This window comes from Phoca vitulina, unplaced genomic scaffold (genome assembly GCF_004348235.1).
Source record: "Phoca vitulina isolate PV1807 unplaced genomic scaffold, GSC_HSeal_1.0 scaffold6, whole genome shotgun sequence".
NCBI classification, from domain to species: domain Eukaryota; kingdom Metazoa; phylum Chordata; class Mammalia; order Carnivora; family Phocidae; genus Phoca; species Phoca vitulina.
The window spans coordinates 66,629,545-66,652,173 of record NW_022589709.1 but is presented as its reverse complement, the minus strand read 5'-3'; positions in this window follow the sequence as shown (position 1 = coordinate 66,652,173).

Genomic DNA, 22,629 nt, shown 5'->3' with positions numbered 1-22,629 from the left:
AGGCAGTAAACAACCATCGAGGTGACCCCTGACATGAAAGATACAGAAAAGCAAGAAGGACCAATGTTCACCTGGCGCCAAGCATGACCAGTGAGGTGCCATTGACAACAGGCCACGATTTTCATGAGATTTAATGTTGTGTGTCTATCTCTACCATTATATTTAGGATCCTTGGGAACCAGGAATGAGATATATATATATATATATATTTTAACAATAGCCCCTTACTGAGAGCCTTCCAAGTACCAGGCATATATATACAGATATATCTAATTTATTGCATTTAATATTCACAACACCGAAGGGAGGCACTGCTGTCTCCCACTGTGAAGAAGAGAAACCTAAGGCTTAAGAAGGTGAGTAATCTGGGGTGCCTGGGTGGCTCAGTCATTAAACGTCTGCCTTCAGCTCATGATCCCAGGGTACTGGGATCGAGCCCCGCATTGGGGTCCCTCCTCGGCAGGAAGCCTGCTTCTCTCTCTCCATCTCTCTCTGTCAAATAAATAAATACATAAAATCTTTAAAAAAAAAAAAAAAAAAAAAAAAAAGAAGGTGACTAACTTGCCCAAGTTCACATAAATCTTGAGAACAGCCAACTTTGAATCCGAGTCTGTGTCTGGCTCTAAAGATTTTATATCTCAGCCTTTAAAAAGTGCTGGACATACAGTACACCCTAATGTTTGATGAATGAAGGAATTTGTTTCCTCCAAGAGAAAAGCAGAAGAGCTGAAAGTCAGCATCCATATCACCCTTATAATCCCCACCAGCCCTTACTGATTTCTTCTGAACCACGGTAAGGAATAAATCCACCTAGGGAGCAGCAAGATTGCTATGGATTTTTTTAATCAACCTGGAAAAATTAGACTTAGTGATTCATAGTTTTATTTGAAACATGAAGGTAAAACTAACACATATATATCTGTCTTATCTCCCCAACTTGACTGCGTGCTCCTGAAAATAGAATTATGCATAATACAGTTTGCATTAATCCACAAGCCTAAGCAGAAATACGTGTCATTTTTGAAAAGGGTTCAAGGGCTGGCTAAAATCCTGGCCTTTTCTCAACATATTTTATCCATGTGGAATCAAATTAAAATGATCATTAAGAATAGCCTAGAAGGGGAGAAGTCACAAATGGTAGCATAAGGCATGGATGTGAAAGCGCGGAGTAGCCCTGCCAGCCTCTTAGCTGTGTGATGGTGGAAATTTTAATCAATATCACCTCTGAATGTCTAGTCATCTCTAGCACACCTCACTGGCTGCCCACTTTCTCTTTTGCTGCCTCCAAAACCCCATCTTTAAAGATAAGTTAGTTCTACAATAGGGAGAGGGGTATGAAGAAGAAGCAGGCTACATGAACATAGAGACAAAATTGGAAGCATTAAATCAGAGGAATTTTGCACTTGAAGCTCCTTAGAAAGTACAGAGTCAGGCCTCCTGGTTTCACAGACAAGTGAACTAAGACTCCAAGTCAACAACTGATATGCTCACGGTCATATAATCAAAGTAGTACCAGGGCTGGAACTTGAGCCCTGGCTCCTGGTTCCTCTGCTTTTTTGACTCCCCTAAGTTATCTCTTTACAAAGTCAGTAAGAAAAGAACCTACAGACTGGCTGGGTATAGACAGGAGGCTGCCCAGGGGCAGGGTGGCAAGGGCAGTGTGGACAAGGAAGCCAAATACAGGCTTGCCTAAGATGCTCCACAAGAGCATCTTCTGGGAACATGATCCTCCCACCCCACCCCCACCCCCGCACACACACACACAGAAAGTTAGGTCAAGGTCCATTCAACTGGTCATTGAGATTTCACAAAAAGATGTTCTGACCATGTGAACTTGGCTTCATTAGCTACTATATGGATGAAGTAAGTTGATCAACTACAGTCAAGAAAACCCAAGAATCCAAGTTTTCAGAAATTGGAGCCCTCCTATTTCCATGTAGTCAAATCTAAAGAGAAAAAAATGGTTTTCAAATTCTGGACTTCTCAAACTAATCAGGAAAGACATTTATGATGCCAACACACACATATAATTATTCTTCTTTACTGCCAGATAGCAACAAAAGAAAAATGGACCAAATTACTCATGTATAAATGTGAAATTTGTAGCTTCATAAATCTGAAAAAGCAATAGCTGCACAGATTATCCAGAAGAAAAGAAAGCTTTCTTTCCTTAAGCCTCAAATACTTAAATCTCTTCTTTATGAAATTCTGTCCAATTTAAACCTTTCTTTGGTTGTCCCAGAATAGCTTTTTCTGGTAACCGGTGTCAAACTTGGATGTGTGTCACTTTAACAAATTCCCTCTGATTAGTAAACATATTTCTCACTCTAGTTCACTGCCAACGGTTCCCTCTATCAAAGAACACACCGAGAGTAGGTCTCACTCTCCTCACTGGCAAGTTTCTCATGGGTGAGCTGCCTTGCTGATGAGCCATTAGCCTTCTGATGAGCTAGGCCTGAATGGTACCAGAAAACCAAGCACACAGCCAGAGCTGGTTGGCCCGATCTGCTGCTGATTGCACCTGACTGCTGCTATTTTGGAGGGGCATGAACATCCAAGATGAAGCCATTGTCAGTACCTGCCTGATCTTGAAAGATCTTAGCCAGCTACATGTTCTCCTGTTTTTCCTGCAAGACCAACTCTCATAAATGATCTTGCAGTTTTGTTTATCTTCTGGCGCCACAGGTGTCAAATTTGGTAGCATAAATCCATTCCCGTTATAAGATACACAACGTACCCGGTGAAGTTGGCACTGCCCCCTGAACCAAGTCATCACATGTAAACTTTATGGCTTGCCTCCAGTTACAGCACACTCACTCAAATCAAATCCTTTTGGGGTCTCTTCAGAGTCATCCAGTGAAAAGTCAGCTTGCACAGTGGATCACAAGGACACAAAATTGGCCCTGCTCCTAGCCCACTCAAACCATTTCTATTGGAGTGGGAAGGTGGGGATTTTCTTTCATACCATGTTTACAGAGGTGTTCTCTGGGAGATAAGGAAGTACCACATCAGGAAGCTAATGGAGTTTTCATAACCTCAAGAGAAGGCAAATCATTTTGGATCAGAGACCAAACTCTTCAAATACCAGACTTTAAGTTCTTACAGATATTTTTACTTATGTTCATTTTTGATAGGCAGTTTTGTTGTGTTTTGAGCTTAAGCCATGATAAATGACCCTCCTTGTGTTTTCCTTCTCCAGATTACATCAATATTAGATACTTACTATGTGTGAGGCCTTTTGCTTAGAGGTTTAAAAGTAAACGTTTAGGGGCGCCTGAGTGGCTCAATTAGTTAAGCATCTGCCTTCAGCTGGGTCATGATCTCTGGGTCCTGGGATCAAGCCCTGCATCAGGCTTCCTGCTCAGCAGGAGCCTGCTTCTCTCTCTCTCCCTCTGCCCCTCCCCACCCCCCCCCCCCACCCCCCGGCTTGTGCATTCTCTCTCTCTCAAATAAATCTTTAAAAAAAATGTTTATCTTTTGCAATCAGACTCTTGGTCTTTCTAAGCAAGTGCTCTGCCTCTAATGGAACCACCAGAGACAAAGAGTGGGGATAGAGAAGAGTGGGGCTGAGAGAGGGATGTGCAGGCATGACCTTGGAGATATTATTCTCAGAGAAAGAACTGGAAACTCGCAGTTTCTTCATTTCCCTTTAGAGTACTCTATGTTTTTATTGCCCTACTTTGAATCTAGTAATTTTGCCCTGTCACACCTTAACAATTGGGGGATTCATATTTAAAACAGCACTTTCTTTAATTGTCCAGAGTTTATTCTCTTTCAAGCTTCAAGAGAATACTTTGATGAAGTTGTCTGTGTACACACTATTCTAAACTGTCAAATGATAGAGACTATTCTTTCACCATATATTCCAGAGTATGTTCTTCTCTCCAACTGACATTTCAAGTATCAAAGGCTAATTTTTATTTAACAGTCTTGATGATGCCATTGCCATTGACACTGAGCTTCTATGTGTATCCTCATCTGCCTCTTTGCTGTGCATAGACATAAAAGTTGTAGATTTTGCAGTCCTATTCAAAACAACACTGACCACATGATGCCTTGTATTGTCATTTATCTTTTGCATGGATGTCCTCCATCTCCAACCAGATTGGGAAGATAAACCAATCTTCCCAACTTTAAAGAGGATAGTCCAGTTTTTCTACCTCTTTGAATACTTGGTCTCTACCTCAGAGCCCAGATTCTACTGTTCTTGATGGTCAAGACGCTAGTTAAACCAAGTGTTTTCCAGATTTGAACTGCAATGTCCTCTCTCAGATGTCGTATGTCTAAATTTCAAATCTGAAACCTCCAGAAACATTTCCTTCAGAAAAGTGATCAAAGAACTAGAATATTATTAAGTTGGGAGGAACCTAAATATTCATCAAATCCATCAACTTCGTCTTAGAGTTGATGACACTGAAGTCTTCTTGAAAGGGACTTGAATAAAATCTCCAGTGACAATGCTTGGAATTGGCTATTCAGCGACTTAACTAACCTTGGCAAAAAACGTGGAAATGAAAAAAATTCTAGGCCTTTTTTCATGCCCTGAGGGAAAGTTTCAACACTTCACTGGGTGATAACAAGAATAAATAAAAACCATTATTTGTATGAATGGATTGTCCTTCCAAGAATCTCAAAGCAGAATGTTATTAGGGGAGAATTTTTTTCTAGCCTTTTAGTTTGGGGGCTAATAGCATCTCTGTAATGATTAGAGGGGAAGAAACAAATATGCCTGCGATGTGCCTAGCACTGTACAGTGTACTAAACAGCTTCACTAAAAGAGTACTTTTTCTTATAAACCTCAAGTGTTTGATAAACCTTTAAACAATACAGGAAATTCCTCCCTTTTAAATTCAATACAATGGATGGAAAAAAGTAGATGGATTTATTTAATAAATATTTATTAAATAAATTTACTAAATTTACTAAATTATTTACTAAATAGCTAACTAATAGGCTCCAGGACCAGACCCTTATTTGAAGGATTCAGGACAGAGTTCCTGCATATGAAACTGCACTCTCTAATTGCATAATGAAAGTCCAGTGTGATTTTTTAAAACTTACAAGTATTATGGTAGTTTTAGAATACAATCTAGTTAGCAGCAACATAAATGGGCACAAATATTTTGAAAAGCATTTTGGAAACATGTATGAAGAGTCCTAAAAATATTCATGTAACCTGATTCAGCAAGTTTACTTCTGAGAAACCATCCTTAGGAAATTAACCAAAAAATAAAGTTTTAAGCCCAAAGTTTTTCAAGACAGCATTATTTATGTTAGCCAAAGATTAAAAACAACCTCAATGTACACAAATAGGGAAATGCCAGTAAATTATGGTATGAACACTCAATGTGCAGCACCTGGGTGGCTCAGTCAGGTAAGCATATGCCTTCGGCTCATGATCTCAGGGTCCTGGGATGGAGCCCTGTGTAGTAGGGCTCCCTGCTCATTGGGGAGCCTGCTTCTCCCTCTCTCTCTGCCCCTCCCCACCGCTCGTACTCTCTCTCTCAAATAAACTAAAAAAAACTTTAAAAGAGATTTTTAAAAATTATGCTATGAACACTCAATGGTCAAGATTTTTAATGACATGTAAAATGTTTATGATAAAATATTAAGTAAAAAGAGCAGGGTGCAAAAATATATATTGCATGTGCATAACAAGAGACTTGAAGAAAATACAACAAAGAAAATACAAACAAACAAAAATATTTACAGGCAGGATTCCTTTAATCTTTATTTTCTTTATACATTTCTATGTTTTCTAAATATTCTACCATTAGTTATATTCCTATAAATAAAAATAATTTCAAGTTTAAAAATCAAAAAAAAGAGTAAACTCAAATGAGTGATAAAAGTATGCAAAGGTCAATCAGAGCTATTGCTTCTTCTTGATTCTACACTTATTTTACTGAATGCAGGAGAAAATGTATGAGTGAAGGGAACATCTGTGCTTCAGAATCAGCATGGCTGGAATAGCAAATCTGATTGCCTAGCATCAGGAGCAGAGCATGCTCTCCACTTGAGCTAACCAGCCACAGTATTACCAGAGAAGTTACTGCTTTAGTTTTGTAAACTTTGACAAGCATCTACTGTACATAAATTAGGCTGGACTAGTAGTTACTGAGACTATAGGAGTAAGTAGACATGATTCTAGCCCTCAATATTATGTAGGTAAGACAGACCTATATGAATGATCATAATTCAACACAGGTGTGCTAATGGCTCTGGTGGAGGTAACTGGGAAAATGATATAGGAATGCAGAGAAGTAAGAAATGAATTCAGACACCCTTAGATGGCAGTGTTTTTTTTGTCCATGCCTAGAAATCTGTATAAAAACAATCCACTTTATTCAGGGAAACATTTTTGTCTAGTACGTGGAAACTGTAATATTCTGTAGTCATGAGAATATTTTGCTCTTACAGTGTTCCATGATATTTTTAGAACATCATTCAAGGTTCTAAAGTACTTACTTTACCTAAATATTTACATAGAACCTCAACAGACTCCTCTTACTAGGGTGGGAACCTGTCCCATCATCACCAATGGAGAGACAAGGACAAGGAGGCTTCTGTTGAGTCATCTTTCTCCTCATTGCTGTATACTTATCTGGAAAGTGGAGATAGGAACAGTCTCTGAGCCAGAATGGGAGCCCAAGTCTGTTCCAATGCTTTTCATCCAAGGAATTTTTCTGCTGAGGCAATTAGTCTCCAAACCTACAGAGCAACTTATATGAGACTTGATTTAAAAAATAGGGGTACCTGGGTGGCTCAGTTGGTTAAGCATCTGCCTTCGGCTTGGAACATGATCTCAGGGCCCTGGGATCGAGTCCCGAATTGGGCTCCCTGCTCGGTGGGGAGTCTGCTTCTCCCTCTCCCTCTGCCCCTCCCCCCTGCTTGTGCTTTCTCTTGCTCTCTGTCAAATAAATAAATAAAATCTTTAAAAAATAAAAAATAATAATAAAGCCAGAGTTGGGGTCACTGGGGGAGGAACCAGAAGACAATTCTAACCAACCTACACCCCAATCTTGAAACTCTAACTCCCTCTGTTCCCTGACAGTCTCCAGCCTTGGGAATCATGGAAGGAGAAGGATCATGGGAAAGTTGATCTTTATCTGTCTAGGGAGCAGAAGAGCAATAAAAGCTATCAAAAACCTGAAACATTATACTTAACCGCCTTCTTCTTTTCCCACTTTCCCCTCCTTCCTCATTAAGATAACTTTTGGTGTAGGGGGGCCTTGGTGGCTCAGTCGGTTAAGCGTCATCCGACTCTTGATTTCGGCTCAGGTCATGATCTCAGGGTCATGAGATCGAGCCCCATGTTGGGCTCCATGCTGGGCATGAAGCCTGTTTAAGATTCTCACTCTTAAGGTGCTGCGTGGTTCAGTCGGTTAAGCATCTACCTTCAAATCAGGTCATGATCCCGGGATCCTGGGATTGAGCCCCTGCTCAGTTGGGAGTCTGCTTCTCCCTCTCCCTCTGACCCTCACCCCTGCTGGTGCTCTTGCTTGCTCGCTCTCTCAAATGAATAAATAAAAAAATTAAAAAAAAAAAAAAAAGATTCTCTCTCTCCCTCTCCCTCTGCCTCTCTCACCCTTCCCTCTCTTAAAGAAAAAAAAAAAAGATACCTTTTGGTGTAGACAAACACAAAAAAGGAAGGACTCCAGTCTCTTAAGGAGTGACATTCTAATAAGATAAATCTCAGTCTGTGCAATGACTCCTTATAAACCTCTATCCACAAGTACAACAACATACAGCCTTCTGAGACACCCACATGTTAACTATTTATGGATAAGGCTAATGAGAGTTAGTCCATAAAGGCTTTTAAAAAGGAGGAAAGATCTGAGTTTGAGCAGAGGCAAAACATCATGTTTATATTAAGTGGAAGTTAAAAATGCTTTATTCAACTTTGATTCAAAATCAAAGATTCTGAAGGTCTAGCCTTGGTTTCAAGCTAAGCCAAGTTCTGTCATTTTAATAATGCATTTTAGAAAATAAGGGGAAAATGGAGTAAAAAGGAGGTCTCTGGTCAGTATAAACACAAGTAAGATTGTGATGCTTAAACATGGTTCACTATGTCAAAATCTGCCCTAAATATTTTAATTCTCTGTGTGCTTGAGTGTCTGGGTGGTCTGAGCTCATAAAGTAGCCTCAGTGAAGACACAGTCCCTCTTCCGTTTCTCAGGACTCTGAGCAGTTGCTTACCAGCCATATTGTATGAATGACATAATGGCCAGATGAACCTTAGTGATACTGCAGAGTAATTACTTTAAAACAGTCCAATTAGCTTTAGTCTCATGTTTAGTTAAAATCATGCCCTTGGAAAGGTCATGTGAAAGACTCAGAAGAAATTAGTAGAGTATTTGATAAAGCCCCAGTTCTCAGAAAGCCATCAAGTCAAATGAGCTGAAACCACTCCGTCCTCCCTCAAAACCATGGGTGGACTTTATTCACCAAAGCACTTCTACCTGGTCAGCCCAGGAACTAATATAGCATTGCAGAAAGAGGTTAAATGAGCAGAAAACCCAGTGAATAAGCATCAAGCCTGTACTGTGCCTACAAAAAAGTCACCCTTGAGTAACACTCCAAATCAGAGAGGGACAGGATTTTCACATTCTGCCAAGGTATCAGCATCAGCATCAGCATCAGCATCAGCTTCTGCAACTGCTTTACTTCTGGGCTTCATTTCCTGCCCAGGAGCCCATCCAGAGCCTTCTTTCTTCACCTACGTCTCTGCTGTTTTTCCTCATCATACCCTCCATCTGGGCAAGGAAAGCATGTCCATTTCTCCTCCAGCCCTATTTGATCTTTCCCCTCCAGTTTCTTCCATTCTTACTCCAATTAAGACTGCTCTTCTCTGTAATGACTCACCCTTGCAAGCCTGAAGGCTTGTTTTCCATTCTCTTGAGAAAGATAGGTGCTTTCCTTGTGGTTCTTTCCTCTAGAGGAATTCCATTCTCCCAATCAAAGACTGGAAGGTAAAACATGAATTTTTAACAGTCCCTGCAGGTTACCCTTTGGTAATATATGAGATAAGGTTATAAGCAAGTAGAAACATACAGTTTGCTAAACAATATGGCTGCTAGGAGACTAACAGCAGAGGGCCCAAATCATCTATAGAGATGGGTATTCAAATTTTTAATTTATAAATATACAGCAAATGAAACACAGTAAGAAAATTAAAGGATTATCGAGTTGTAAAGGAACAGTTGGGGCTCTCTTATGTAGCACAATCAGGATCAGGTAATTGGTCAGTCAATTAAAATTCAGAGAGGGCAGAAGTACTGAGCTTTTGGCTGCTAGAAGGTAAGAGTATCCTGTACAGAGGGAATGATGAGTGTCAGGTAAGCTAGTGATCAGGTTAAGCGGAGGTCAGTTGATAAAGCCTCCACTCTTTTTTTTTTTGAGAGAGAAAGAGTGCAGGGTGTAGGGGCAGAGGGAGAGGGTAAGAGAGAATCTTAAGCAGGCTCCATGCTCAGCATGGAGCCCAACATGGGGCTTGGTCTCATGACCCTAAGATCATGACCTGAGCCAAAATCAAGAGTCAGATGCTTAACAGACTGAGCCACCCAGGTGCCCCTAGTTTTTAATTATGTTTTTAAAGGATAAGTCCTAAAGTGAGTTTTTCAGAGTTTCTATGTCCTCAGCAAAATCATTAGAACTCATTAATAACCAAGGCAAAGAAGAGTTAATAAAATAATAATTAAATAACTTTGTTCCCACTTGAATTGAAAAAGCTAACCACTGAATTAAATTATGCTTTTTTTACAGGAGTCAGTAGAGAAAAAGCATTGTTTGAGCCTGGGTCTCCAGTATCATCTGTGAAATCTGTTAACTCTTCCAATATTCAGAGAACTGTGTTAAAAGCTAAAAGGTAGGGGTGCCTGGGTGGCTCGGTTGGTTCAGCAACTGACTCTTGGTTTAAGCTCAGTTCATGATCTCAGGGTCCTGGCACTGAGCCCCATGCGGGGCCTGCACAGAGCACACACATGTGTGCCATTTCTCTCAAATAAATAAATAAAATCTTTAAAAGAAGAAAAAGCTAAAAGGTAAAATTCAAATGTAGGTAGAAATTCACACCCTACTATTTACTTGAGAAACTAATGATTTTGATAAAGTTTGATTATCTAATGCTTAACATTAGCTAGAGAAATACAAATGAGAATTATCTGTCAGTTTGTTAATGGCTAAAGTGCAGAATTTTATCAGAAGAGATGAACACATATTGGTGCCTCTCCTTTCTCATCCAGGGAGGCTAAGAAGAAGGGAATGTCCTTGGGCTGAATTCCTTCTGGCCTCTATTTGATGCTCTCTCCAAAGGCATGGCTGGCTCTCTTATCTCTCTGGGGATTTATCTATGGGATTTTAACTCAAGCCTTTTCAAGACCCTTGGGCAGATTTTCTTTCTGGAACAATTTCTCCATTATGTGTTGGCTTCCTGATTTATTATTAAATCCAAACCTTATCAAAGGTGAAGGACCAAACTTTGGTTCCTTTATCTCTACATAATCATTTTTCCTGTCCTCTATTTCCTTCCCTGGAAACAATGACTCCTGTACTCCATGTTCTTGAGACTCTGTCTCCTCTGAACATCTATAGGACTGGACACTATCAGTACCCCCACCATCTTAATTTCTATGGCCTAAATCCAAAAACAGTGGACATAATCCCAAACCATCAGCCTGTCAGAGACATTCCAACCAGCACACCCTATATGGCAGCCTGACATGGGTCCTTGAGGTCAATGTACCAGCTCACACTGTTCAGCCTTTCCCATGTGGAACATCCCCCACAAAGGCCATTCCAACTTAGACCCTTCAGTTATAAGCTTAGTTCCAAATCATTTGCCTTGATCCAGTTTTAGTACTCCATTCCATTGTCTCTGGATTCTTGCAACCACCATCCTTTCTATGCATGCTCTTATTTGTATCCTCTGTCTATCCTTTAGAATTGATGCACAGCACCATCTTCCTGACTACAACACTGGCTCAGCCCAATAATTGGGTTGGTTCTTCCCCATCCACACTGCTTAGGTAATGCCTGCCTTGCTTCTCCTGGCAGCTTGGTACCTTCCTAGGCACTTTCTAGGTACAACATATTTTCTCCCTGATACAGCAAATGAAACACAGTAAGAAAATTAAAGGATTATCAAGTTGTAAAGGAACAGCTGGGGCTCTCTTATGTAGCACAATCAGGATCAGGTAATTGGTCAGTCAATTAAAATTCAGAGAGGGCAGAAGTACTGAGCTTTTGGCTGCTAGAAGGTAAGAGTATCCTGTACAGAGGGAATGATGAGTGTCAGGTAAGCTAGTGAGCAGGTTAAGCAGAGGTCAGTTGATAAAGCCTCCACTCTAATCCTCAATTTCTTTCTTTCTTTTTTTTTGAAGATTTTATTTATTTATTTGACAGAGAGACACACAGCGAGAGAAGGAACACAAGCAGGGGGAGTGGGAGAGGGAGAAGCAGGCTTCCCACTGAGCAGGGAGCCCGATGCGGGGCTCGATCCCAGGACCCTGGGATCACGACCTGAGCCGAAGGCACTCTTAACATCTGAGCCACCCAGGTGCCCCTAATCCTCAATTTCTTTATAAACACTCACCAAAATTTACCTCCTAGCCTAGAAAGAAAGAAAGAAAGAAAGAAAGAAAGCAAGCAAGCAAGCAAGCAAGCACAATTTATGTTAAATAATCAATTTAATCTTATTATGACATTCCCTAAAGTTGTAAGTTCAGGGAAGTGGCTTCTTCAGAAGCTCTGTTCCACTCACCTGTGATTCAGAACAACTTCTAAAAATTAGCAGTAACCTTGACTGAAAATTTCTGCCAAATACAGAAGACATTAAGCACAAACAATTCAAATTCAAATCTCAAAGCAGATGGAATATGAATAATAAAAATAATGTTTCACTAGTAACTCAATAATAGAATTATATGATTGGACCAATTCACAGCGGTAATTGCAGCTTCGTACGTTATTCGTTCATCTATTTGAAATTTTGGAAGAGACTGCACAGCACAGTTAGGAGGCTTTGAGAGACTGGAGCCCCTTCTGTTGTTTCAATAGTGCCAGCCACAGCATGTTTAAACAGTGCTGTTGCTAGCTGGGTGCCAGTGTGGTTTCACTAACAAGTATGGGCAAGGATATTTTTTAGAAACTGAAAATCATTTCTGCCAAACCATGAAATTAACTGCTAACTCTATCAACTTCTAAAACAAACAAAAAAAACACCTCTATTCCTATTTAGTGATTCTGTGTAAAAATCATTCTTATCACAAACATACTTAACTCAAAGACCTTACTGAGAAATCTCATGGTGGGGAGCTTAGGGCTATAATCAAAGCAATAAGTAATGTCTCCACTCCCCTTCCTTCATTCACCTACAGCCATGGCAAGTCAAAACGACGGATTCTCAGGAGCACATTCAGATGAATCTGAGACACTGAGAGGAGATCTAAGTAAAGGTGTACTGCCTGGGAAACAGTTATCAACTGTTTGAAGGACATTTACCATTAAAGGTGTTTGCTTTGGGGGTTTTGTTTGTTCATAAAAAGAAAGAGAAGAAAAGGAATGTATTTAGAGATGCATAAAGCCAAATCTATAGTATTTGCATGATTATAAATACTACAATGTATACATAAATCAAGTACCTAGATATGCTATGGTTTCTCCATTGCCAGCCCATAACAAGATTATTGATTTCATGAGAGCTAGGACATTGCCTTCTCTTTGCCATCATTCTCAGTTTTCACTGAGCTTTATTGATATACTCTACACAGGCAGCTGCTCAGTAAGTGCAGTACAGTGTGGTGGGTAAAAGCAAGCCAGATTGCCTGGGGTTCATATCCCAAGCCTAACACTTGCCAGCTGTGACCCTGGACATACCACATAACCTTTCTGTGTCTTACATTCCCTAATTAAATGTAAAGCACTTAGAGGAAATGACTGGTGGTAGTAAATGCTCAATAAATACTGGCAATTATCATTAACTAACTATAACTTATTAACCTTTGTGTGCAAGTGACCCACTGACTGCTTCCAAGAAGAAGAGACTATAGAATGAAAATGCAGCTTTCAATTAGTAATAGAGAAATAGTCTTTCTTCAAACTCAAGGACATGGTATCAGAACATGGATAATCTGGAGCCATCAAAGTTGTGTCCTCAGAAATAACTGATAGATACTTTATACCTCCCACTAACCACCAGAAGGGATGCCCTGTGGATCTGCAGGTCTTGGTGACCAAACGGAAAATACACTGATGTACAAATGTGAAGAAATTCAAATTGTAGTGTAGTTCTGTCCTTAACTACCTGTGTAACTGTGGTATAATCATGTTACCTCCCTGGATTTCAATGTTTTCATGCATATAATGAGAAGTTTGATCTAGCAGGGCTATCCAGTAGAACTTTCTGCTATGATGAAAATGCTCTGTATCTGCACTGTCAGGTATGGAAGCCACTAGCTATATGTGGCTACTGAGCACTTACAGTGTAGTGAATGCAACTGAGGAGCTGCATTTTTAATTTTAATTTTATTTATTTCTAATTAATTTACATTTAGTTTTACATAGCCACATATGGGTAGTGGCTACCATATTAGATGGCACAGATAGGGTATTTTTTAAGATCTTTTCTGGTTCTAGCATTCTGTGATTCATAGAACTTCTCTAGGTAAAAAATGTGGAAAACAAGTATTATAGTGGATCTTAAAACTTAATTCAGTCTCTAGAGTCTGTATACTTTGGAAGGTGGTTAAAAGAGAATATATAAAAAGGGACCTTTAAGAACATAGGTCTTGAGAAGTTAAGAGCACTTCTGCCTGGAGAGAGTGGAGTACTCTAATGACCCCTCTCACCATGATATTTTCCGAGTCCTTGACTTTACCTGATTTGAAAGTCTCACTTTCTGAAAAATAATCGTCAATATTAACTGACATTTATTGCGTATTTATTATAGTTTAACTCATTTAATTCCAAATAAGTCTGTTATACAGATATATTATTACTATTATTGACTTACAGATGAAGAAAGTAAGGCAAAGAAATGTTAAGTGACTTGTCCCAGGCTATCCAACTAGAAATGAATGGGTGCACCAAGATATGAGCCCAGACAATTAACTCCAGAGTCTGCTTTTGTAAAAATGAAAACAAACTTCTTAATGAATAACAATACACATACAGAACAGTGCTCAAATCAAAAGTACACTTGATAAATTTTCACAAAGTGAACATACCCAGATCTTTTCCAGAATTTTCCAGCATCATGGTCCCATTCAGTCACTGCTCACCCCACCTCAACTAAGGTTATCAACTAGGCTGATTTCTAACACTATAGTTGGTAGAACATATACTTTAAACACTGCATTGTTTATTCCTGAAGACAGTATTAGGAAATCACATCTTTGTAACCAAGAGAGAAAAACAAATACACATTTATAGTTAAGAGCAATAGCTATTTGGTGGTCTCAAATCCATCGGTAATAAAATGGACAATCCATAGATAGGAAAGCTACTCATTCCCTCAATATGTATTTTTTGAGCACCTACTCTATGGCAAGCACTGTGCTAGCGAGCACGGGTATTCAACACTGATCAAAACAGACAGGTTCCTGCCTCATACAGCATTTAGTCCTTGGCCCAGCTCATCAACCAATGGTCAATTTAGAGTGGAGGGGCTTACTCAGTGGCCTTGGTGGTAGCTAACAGGCTCAGTGGCAATGCCAATGGTGGTGCCAGCACCTCAGAGAGGAGTTTCCCTGGCTTTGGTCCCTAGAATTTAAGCAGAATGCCCTTCGAGCCTCCTGGAATTTTGGAAAGGTGACAATTAGAGCTCGTTGCATAGCTTCACACTAAAAATAACTCTATAAACAATTTCTAAATACTGTCTTTATAAGCAAAAACTTGAGAAAAGCCTGCAGGCTTAATGTAACCAGAGAGATTACAACATGAGATGGGAAATGTGGGAATATTGTGTGGACAGAAAAAAAAGGACACCAGGGAATTCCACCCCAGCTGATGAAGAATGATTGCTCTACAATGACAAGCAACTGAGCAACTCTCACTAATGTTTTCAAGAGCAAGAAAGGGGCTGATGTAAGACAGTGAAGAGGGGTACTTCCAACAAACATTCTAGGATATCCACAAGCAAAGAAACCAGTAACAGTAAGGGGAAAAAAAGAGCTTCCATGTGTTACTGAGAGTTGAGCTGTGACCTAGGATGTCTAAGTATGCCTGGGGATACTTCAGCCACTGTTCTCCTCTGGCTCAGGGAGAATGTACATGGAAGTCAACTCTTAAACACACCCGTCTTGCTTTTTCCAAAGTCAATTTGATCTCCCCCTTGAAATGCATATGCTAATATGACTCTGGGGAATTGTGCAAACCTACCAACACACCACAAGTTCAGCTGTTTAGACACTGTTGGGTTTTCTTAATGCTGAGAAAATAGCATGGGAACCCTGCAGGAACTGTGCCATCACTGTGTTTTTCTTATCCAAGCTCAGTTCTCACACTAGCTGGAGCTCTTGCATCTACTGTACAATGAAAACATACTGTGGGAACAACTGAAATTGCATCTTGGGGGAGGAGAAGGGGTGCATTATCTCCTGTTATCCAACTCCATGCTCTCCAACCAGTGTTACCCATCCTTGCGTCAAATCCACATAGCTAATGGAGCATGACTGGCCCTGAGGGCCCCAGTCTATTTATTATAAACAGTGAATGGGAGTAAGCAGTAAACAGGACTTCCCACCATGAGCAGCTGATTGGGGCTGTGCAGAGGGCTTGCAGGGAAACCCAAGTCCAGAAAGGGCAGCTAGTGTGCAGTGAACTGAAAGAGTGGCCCCAGGTTCTTTCCTGTAAATGAGCAAGAGGCAAACTCCCAAGAGCTCTGTGGTGCCAACGAAGAGCAGCCAGGATTAAGCAAGGAATTCTGCATGGTTCAGGAAGTTCTGCCTCGAAGAAAAGTCTGAGCAAGAGAAAAGTCACACTTCCAAAAAGAAAATGTTAGGACATCTAAATCCACAGCTCGTAATCTCTCCTTGCACTGATCTCAGCTTGAATACAATGGGACCTGGCAATCTTCCCACTTGGGTCTTGTGCCTTGACAAACCAGAGTGCAAAAACTAATGCTTCAACTAATGTGGAGCACACCCAAGGCTACTTTGTAAAGGTCTGTGCAATGACCTGCTTCCTGGAGCCAATACAATACTGGTTGGGAAGTTCCCAGAGTCTGCAAATGATAATTTTTTGCCTCTTTGGCTGAGAGACGGTGCTCTAAAAGAGTGTCCTCTTGGTTTTCTCTTCCTATGGCCAAAATCTCTTTACTCTCACCCTGTTCTTTTCTTCAAGGGGTTGGGGGCTAGACTCTTCTATTTACTAATTCACTCCTCAAATATTTATTGAGCACCTACTTATGTGTTAGGTACTTTTCTAGGAGCTGAGGATACAGCACACTCAAGACAGACAAAGTTGCTCCCTTCATGGGGATTATATTCTAATGAGGGAAAAGATGAAAGACAAGTAAGTAAATGCATCATTTAATATCAGGCAATGATAAGCAGCATGCAAAATCAAGAAAGCAAGCTAAAGAGACACAGAGTTATTTCAGATAGGGTGATCAGAGAAAGTCCAAGGAGATGGAATTTCAGCAGAAACCTAATGATGTAAGCAAGCCATGTGGGCACCTAGGAGAAACATGGTCCAGGAATAGCATGGTAGTAAGAATAGAAAGTACAAAGGCTAGAAGGTGGAACCAGGCTCAGCATGCAGGAGGGACAGCAAGGAGACAAGTATGGCTAGAATACAAGAAGTAAAGGAAATAACAGAAAATGGTATCAGCATCAGAGAGGAAGGCAAGTGCCTAATCACCTAAGACTCAGGTAAGGATTTTGCATTTCATTCCAGGGGAAAGAGAAGTCATTTGAGCATGGTTAAGATATGATCTTTATTGCTAAACTTTGTGACTCTCAGTAGCCCCACTCAATCCAGTGGCCCCACAGTAAGACTGAGAACCAAAGTTCTAGCTGGAGAATACAAAGCCAGTGAGGAAAAGAAAAAGACATAATGCCACAGCAGTTCCAATGGATCAAAACTCAGATGTGACAGCAAGACCATGAGGATTCTTCAATACAATCTCCTGCCCTCTGCCCTTCACTTTAAAATGGCCCAGTTGCTACTCTTGGGATCTGGAGAAATTCTGGGTCCATCATATCTGTACCCTGACTAGCCACAGGTCCCTCTCTGGCATTCACATATGCCTGTGCTCAGCTTCCCACTTCCATTGCCCGCTATTCCCACATGCACCCAAATTTCCTGTCACAGTGAATTATGCATCCTCCTTGACTATGTTATGCCTGTATACCTGGAATGTGCCCATTATTCTGTCACAAGTGACATTCTCTGCCTTGTATGCCTGAGGAAACACCCACTCATCCTTTAAGAGTCAGCTTAAATAGTATCTCTTCTGTGAAGACACACTGTGTTTCTGTTTATATGAATCACGCTGTACTGGAGTATAGACATAGACCATGGATAAGAATAAATTATCCACACTTGCAGGGAAAGGTACCAATTTCAAAAGATGCTGTTCCTGCTTGCTGGGGTGGAGGAGGTACCACACCCCTGGGGTAGAAGAGGTAGACCACTCTAAAGGAATATGTGCTGCTGGTGTCCTTCATCAGAGAGGAGGTCACTTCTGGGGTAGGAAGAGGCAAACCGGGGCGGGGGTGGATTTCTTAGGGACTGAGGAAATTGGGTTAGACACTCACCCTTGGAAGCTCTGAACTTGTTCCACTAGATGGGGCTGAGCTGACCCTGGCCACTGGGGTTAGGCAGGGAGCTGGCCCAATGTGCTTCCGGGTTTGTGTGCCAGTTCTGTCCTGCTGGAGTGAATTGGTGAAAAGAACAAAGTTTCTGCTCCCCGAGGTGAGGACTGTGAGGAAGGCTGCTCCTCTATCAATGAAGAAAACAGAGAAAGCAGAATTGGATGGCTATCTGTTCCAGCTTCCCACCCCCACCCCCCCCACCCCCCCACCCCCGCCAACGCCAACAGAAGCAATAAAGCACAGAAAGTGGCCTGTTTCGTGGGTATATAACTTCCAATCCAACATCCACAGATATTTTTTTGTATGTAGGGAAACTAAGTTCCAGATTTATTAGAAAGACTTGAGAGTATTTAGTACTATCTAACCCTTTTGCTACAATAGATACCTTGGAGATTCTTGGGCATCTATGAGGGAGGAAAACTGGGGAAGGCTGGAATTCCTACTCTGCGGGACAAACAGAAGTTTAGGATTGTTGAACTTTAGGCCACTGATGTGGATAACATCAACATACCCAATACCTGCAAGACTGGACTCGCAGGTTATGTCATTTTTGGCTTCTCTGCTTCATTCTTCAAGAACAGAGAAGGCATGTTACCCATCTCTTTTCTCCTACAACAATCAAGATGCCTGGCACTTAGTGGATGCTCAATATATGTGCACTGAACAAACACATGAGTGGGTAAAAAAGGAAGGGGAAAGGAGATGAAGGAGGGGAGGGGAAAGGGAGAAAGCCAGGCAAAACTGGCCATATGGGAAGCCATGTGTTCAGACCAAAGACTTGTATGCTTTCTAACACTTTGAGTCCATAAAGGCAAGTGCTTCACCTGTAAAACCATATACCACTTTTGGTCTTGCCAGAAGAGGTCTTTCCATATCATTTATAGAAGAAATGCTTACCAACCTATTCTACTACTACTGAAGCAGCTCCACAATTTACTTGTAGATAATCATTGACTAAAGAATATGTGTTTCCTTATATGTTTAAAAAAAAAAAAAAAGATAGTAGGAAGGGAAAAATGAAGGGGGGGACATTGGAGGGGGAGATGAACCATGAGAGACTATGGACTCTGAGAAACAAACTGAGGGTTCTAGAGGGGAGGGAGTGGGGGGATGGGTTAGTCTGGTGATGGGTTTTAAAGAGGGCACGTATTGAATGGAGGACTGGGTGTTATACGCAAACAATGAATCATGGAACACTACATTAAAAACTAATGATGTGGGGCGCCTGGGTGGCTCAGTCGGTTAAGCGGCTGCCTTCGGCTCAGGTCATGATCCTAGGGTCCTGGGATCGAGCCCCATGTCGGGCTCTGTGCTCAGCGGGGAGCCTGCTTCTCCCTCTCCCTCTGCCTGCCTGTCTGCCTACTTGTGATCTCTCTCTCTCTCTCTCTGTCAAATAAATTTAAAAAATTAAAAAAAAAAAACTAATGATGTAATGTATTGTGATTAACATAACATAATAAAATAAAATAAAATTTAAAAAAAAGATGTGTTTCCATCAAATGAGATGTTGCTACCCTGCATTATGGACAGTCTTAACTCAGAAGAAAGCAATCAGCCTAACAAATAGTAATCCACTTAAATTGAGGTTAAAACCCAAGTAGCTCCTTGTATAAGATCAAAGTTGCTGAAATTCCAGAAGGGCAACCAAATTCTGAACTTCCCATTGACTTTGTTTAGCAGCTAAGAAGATCATAATTATTATTTTAACAACTGGGAGGAACAGTGGGGTTTTGTTTAAAAGGCATGAGTTTGAGCCCTGACTCTGCCTTCATTCAACTGTGTGACATTGGCCAAATCATTTAGCCACTCTGAGATTTGGTATCCTCATCAGTAAAGGGAAGATAACAATAGTTAACTATTGTTGCTGTGAAGACTAAACAAAATGGTGCATGTGAAATAACTGTGAAGTACTGAACACAATATGAATATAAGTCATTTTGGATACAGTTCCGTTATTAGAATAACAATGGGATAAACCAATATATTTACAACCTATTTACTTTATTGTTATAATTAAAGAATATAGTCAAGGGACAACATTAGATTTTTGGCAGGAATGTGTATTCTAATCAACATGTATGAAAATTCTTGAGATGTTTTCTTTAATATCATTAATCAGAGTTACAGCAAGTGAAAGAGCCCCTGGGAGAAACATAAAGCCTCTAAGAGTGAAGAGTATTTTTATAATTTATTGCCTTTCATATTTTGCTTTCCAAATCTGCCTCAAAATATTAGTTCCTCATGGCCATTCATACTTCATAAAATTTTATCTGGCCAGAAGAATAAGGTCTTTCCAGGCATAGCAAGGTCAGAAAGTATAAATACAAAGATGGATAGAATTGATGACATAAAAATCCTAAATGTCAACAGAGCAAGAAACCAAACAAATAAAGCACAGTTGAAAGACAGATTACAAAGTGGGGTAAAATGCAGCAAACAGAAAAGAGAAAGTGTCAAATTCCTGCATTTATAAGTTTTTAGTACAAAGATTATAAACAATACAATGGCAAGAATGGTCAAATGGCATAGAAAGATAATTAGAAGAAACAGAGATGACCAATAAGAAGAATGCCTATCTCCCTAGGAATTTTTTTTTAAGTTTTTATTTATTTATTTGAGAGAGAGAGAGAGAGAATGAGTGGTGAGGAGGGTCAGAGAGAGAGAGAGAAGCAGACTCCCCACTGAGCAGGGAGCCTAATAACAGGGCTCAGGGCTGGATCCCAGGATCCTGAGATCATGACCTGAGCCAAAGGCAGACACTTAATCCACTGAGCCTCCCAGCCACCCCTGATCTCCCAGGAATTAAAGGAGTGTAAAGTAAAACAACAAGAAGCTATTTTTCACTTATCAGATGGGCAAAGGTTTAAAAGAATGCTAATACCCTTTGTTGGCAAGGGTGTAGGAAGTGGGCACTCTCATTAACTGTTGGTGGGATTAATTTTGGTACAACCTTACTGAAGGGCAATTTGGCAAGACCCATAAAAATCTAAAATATGTAAACCCTTTGACCCAACTCTTTCACATCTAGATATTTATTCTAAAGAAATCATGAGACAAATGCACAAGATGTCTGTATAAAGTTCTCTCTCATGGAGTTATTACAGAAAACTGGAAGCAACTTAAATATCCAGGGGATTATTTCGAATAAATGATGAAACATACATATAGTGGAATACTACAAACAATGATGTCAACCTAGTTACTGATGTGAAAAAGCTATCTGTAATTAAGAGACAAAACAGTAAAAACTATGAATCTGGTTATTATCATTGGGTGAGATAGGGTTGATATTCATTCTATAATTCTCTCAATTGTTCCATTCATGTTTTTATTATACTAAGATGTAATAACAACTATTGTTATATTAAGAGATAAAAGCTATTTCCAAAATGATTCTTTTTCAAAGCAATATAGCTATTTTCACAATAACTGTTTTACATCACAATATTTTAAGTATGACTTCCTTTTTTCTTGGAGGTCCCAACTGAGACATATTTGAGATCATTCCAACATAATATTCTCTCTAGGAGAGCGTGATTTGTTTTCATCCTCACAGTTTGATATGCTGACATAAAAGCTAAAATAAGAGTCAGCCTCTTTCTCCCCATCCCCCACCAGGAATTGTTGCTCCTTTCCTAATTTTCTATTGCTAGGACAAAACTCAGTTCCTCTTCATTGGATGGTCATGAAGATGAAAAGAGAAATCACATATACAACACTTAGCACAGTACCTGACAAGTAGTTAACACTCATGGATGCTGGTCATTAATATCATCATTTGTCTTAATTATCTGTTGTTGTGTAATTAATCCAGTTTCTGCAGATCAGGAATCTGGGGAAGGCTTGGCTGGGTCTCCTGGCTCTAGATCTTGCAGAAGGCTACAGTCGAGGTGTCAGCTGGAGCTGCAGTTATCTTACTGATAAATGGGGGGAAGGATCCACTTCCAAGCTCGGTCAAGGTACTGAATTGGCAAGATTTAGCTCTTCATGGGCTGCTGGACTGAAGTCCTGTTTCTCAGTAAGATGGCCCTCAGTTCTTTGCCACATGAGCTTCTCAATAAGCCAGCTAAGAACAGGGCAGCTTGCTTCATCAGAAACAGCAAGTAAAAGGGCAAGAGAGAGTGCCAACATGAGGGAAAGTGCAAGCAAAATGGAATTCACAGACTCTGATAACCTACTATTGGATGTGACAGCCCATCACTTTTCCCATTTTCTATTCCTTAGGAGTAAGTCACTAGTCCCAGCCTACAAACAAGGGGAAGGAATTACACAAGGGAGTGAATACAAGGAGGTAGGGATCATTGGGAGCCATTTTAGAAAGAGCCTACCATATTATTTTCCAAGCTTTTCCAAGAAAATACTAACATCTGAGAAGTATATTGTGTGACTTCAGTAGACTTACACAAACCCAGACAAATTTCAAAGTGTCTAATTAGAGTTAATGGATCATTCTGCCTGAACTATTACTTATTTTAACATGGTGATAGGGTTCACAGAAAGATCCTAACATAAGGGAAGGAGCTGGTGCTACAAAAGTCTTCTCCAGTATTTATATTACGAAAACAAAAGGGCTTTTTTCCTGTTTGTTTTTCAAATATAACCCAACTCTCTGCCCTCTAATATACTCCTTAACTAACTTTTAAAGGGATTAGACACCACCTCAACTCTTAGGGTCACTTTCCTCTTAGAGCAAAGAAAGGTGGCCCCACACTCAAGTCCATCTAACTCGCAGCCCACCTCTTGCTGTCTTCTGGTTCCTAATGGCCCTGGGGCTGTTGTTTATCTTCCCAATTCACCCCAGGTTATGAATACC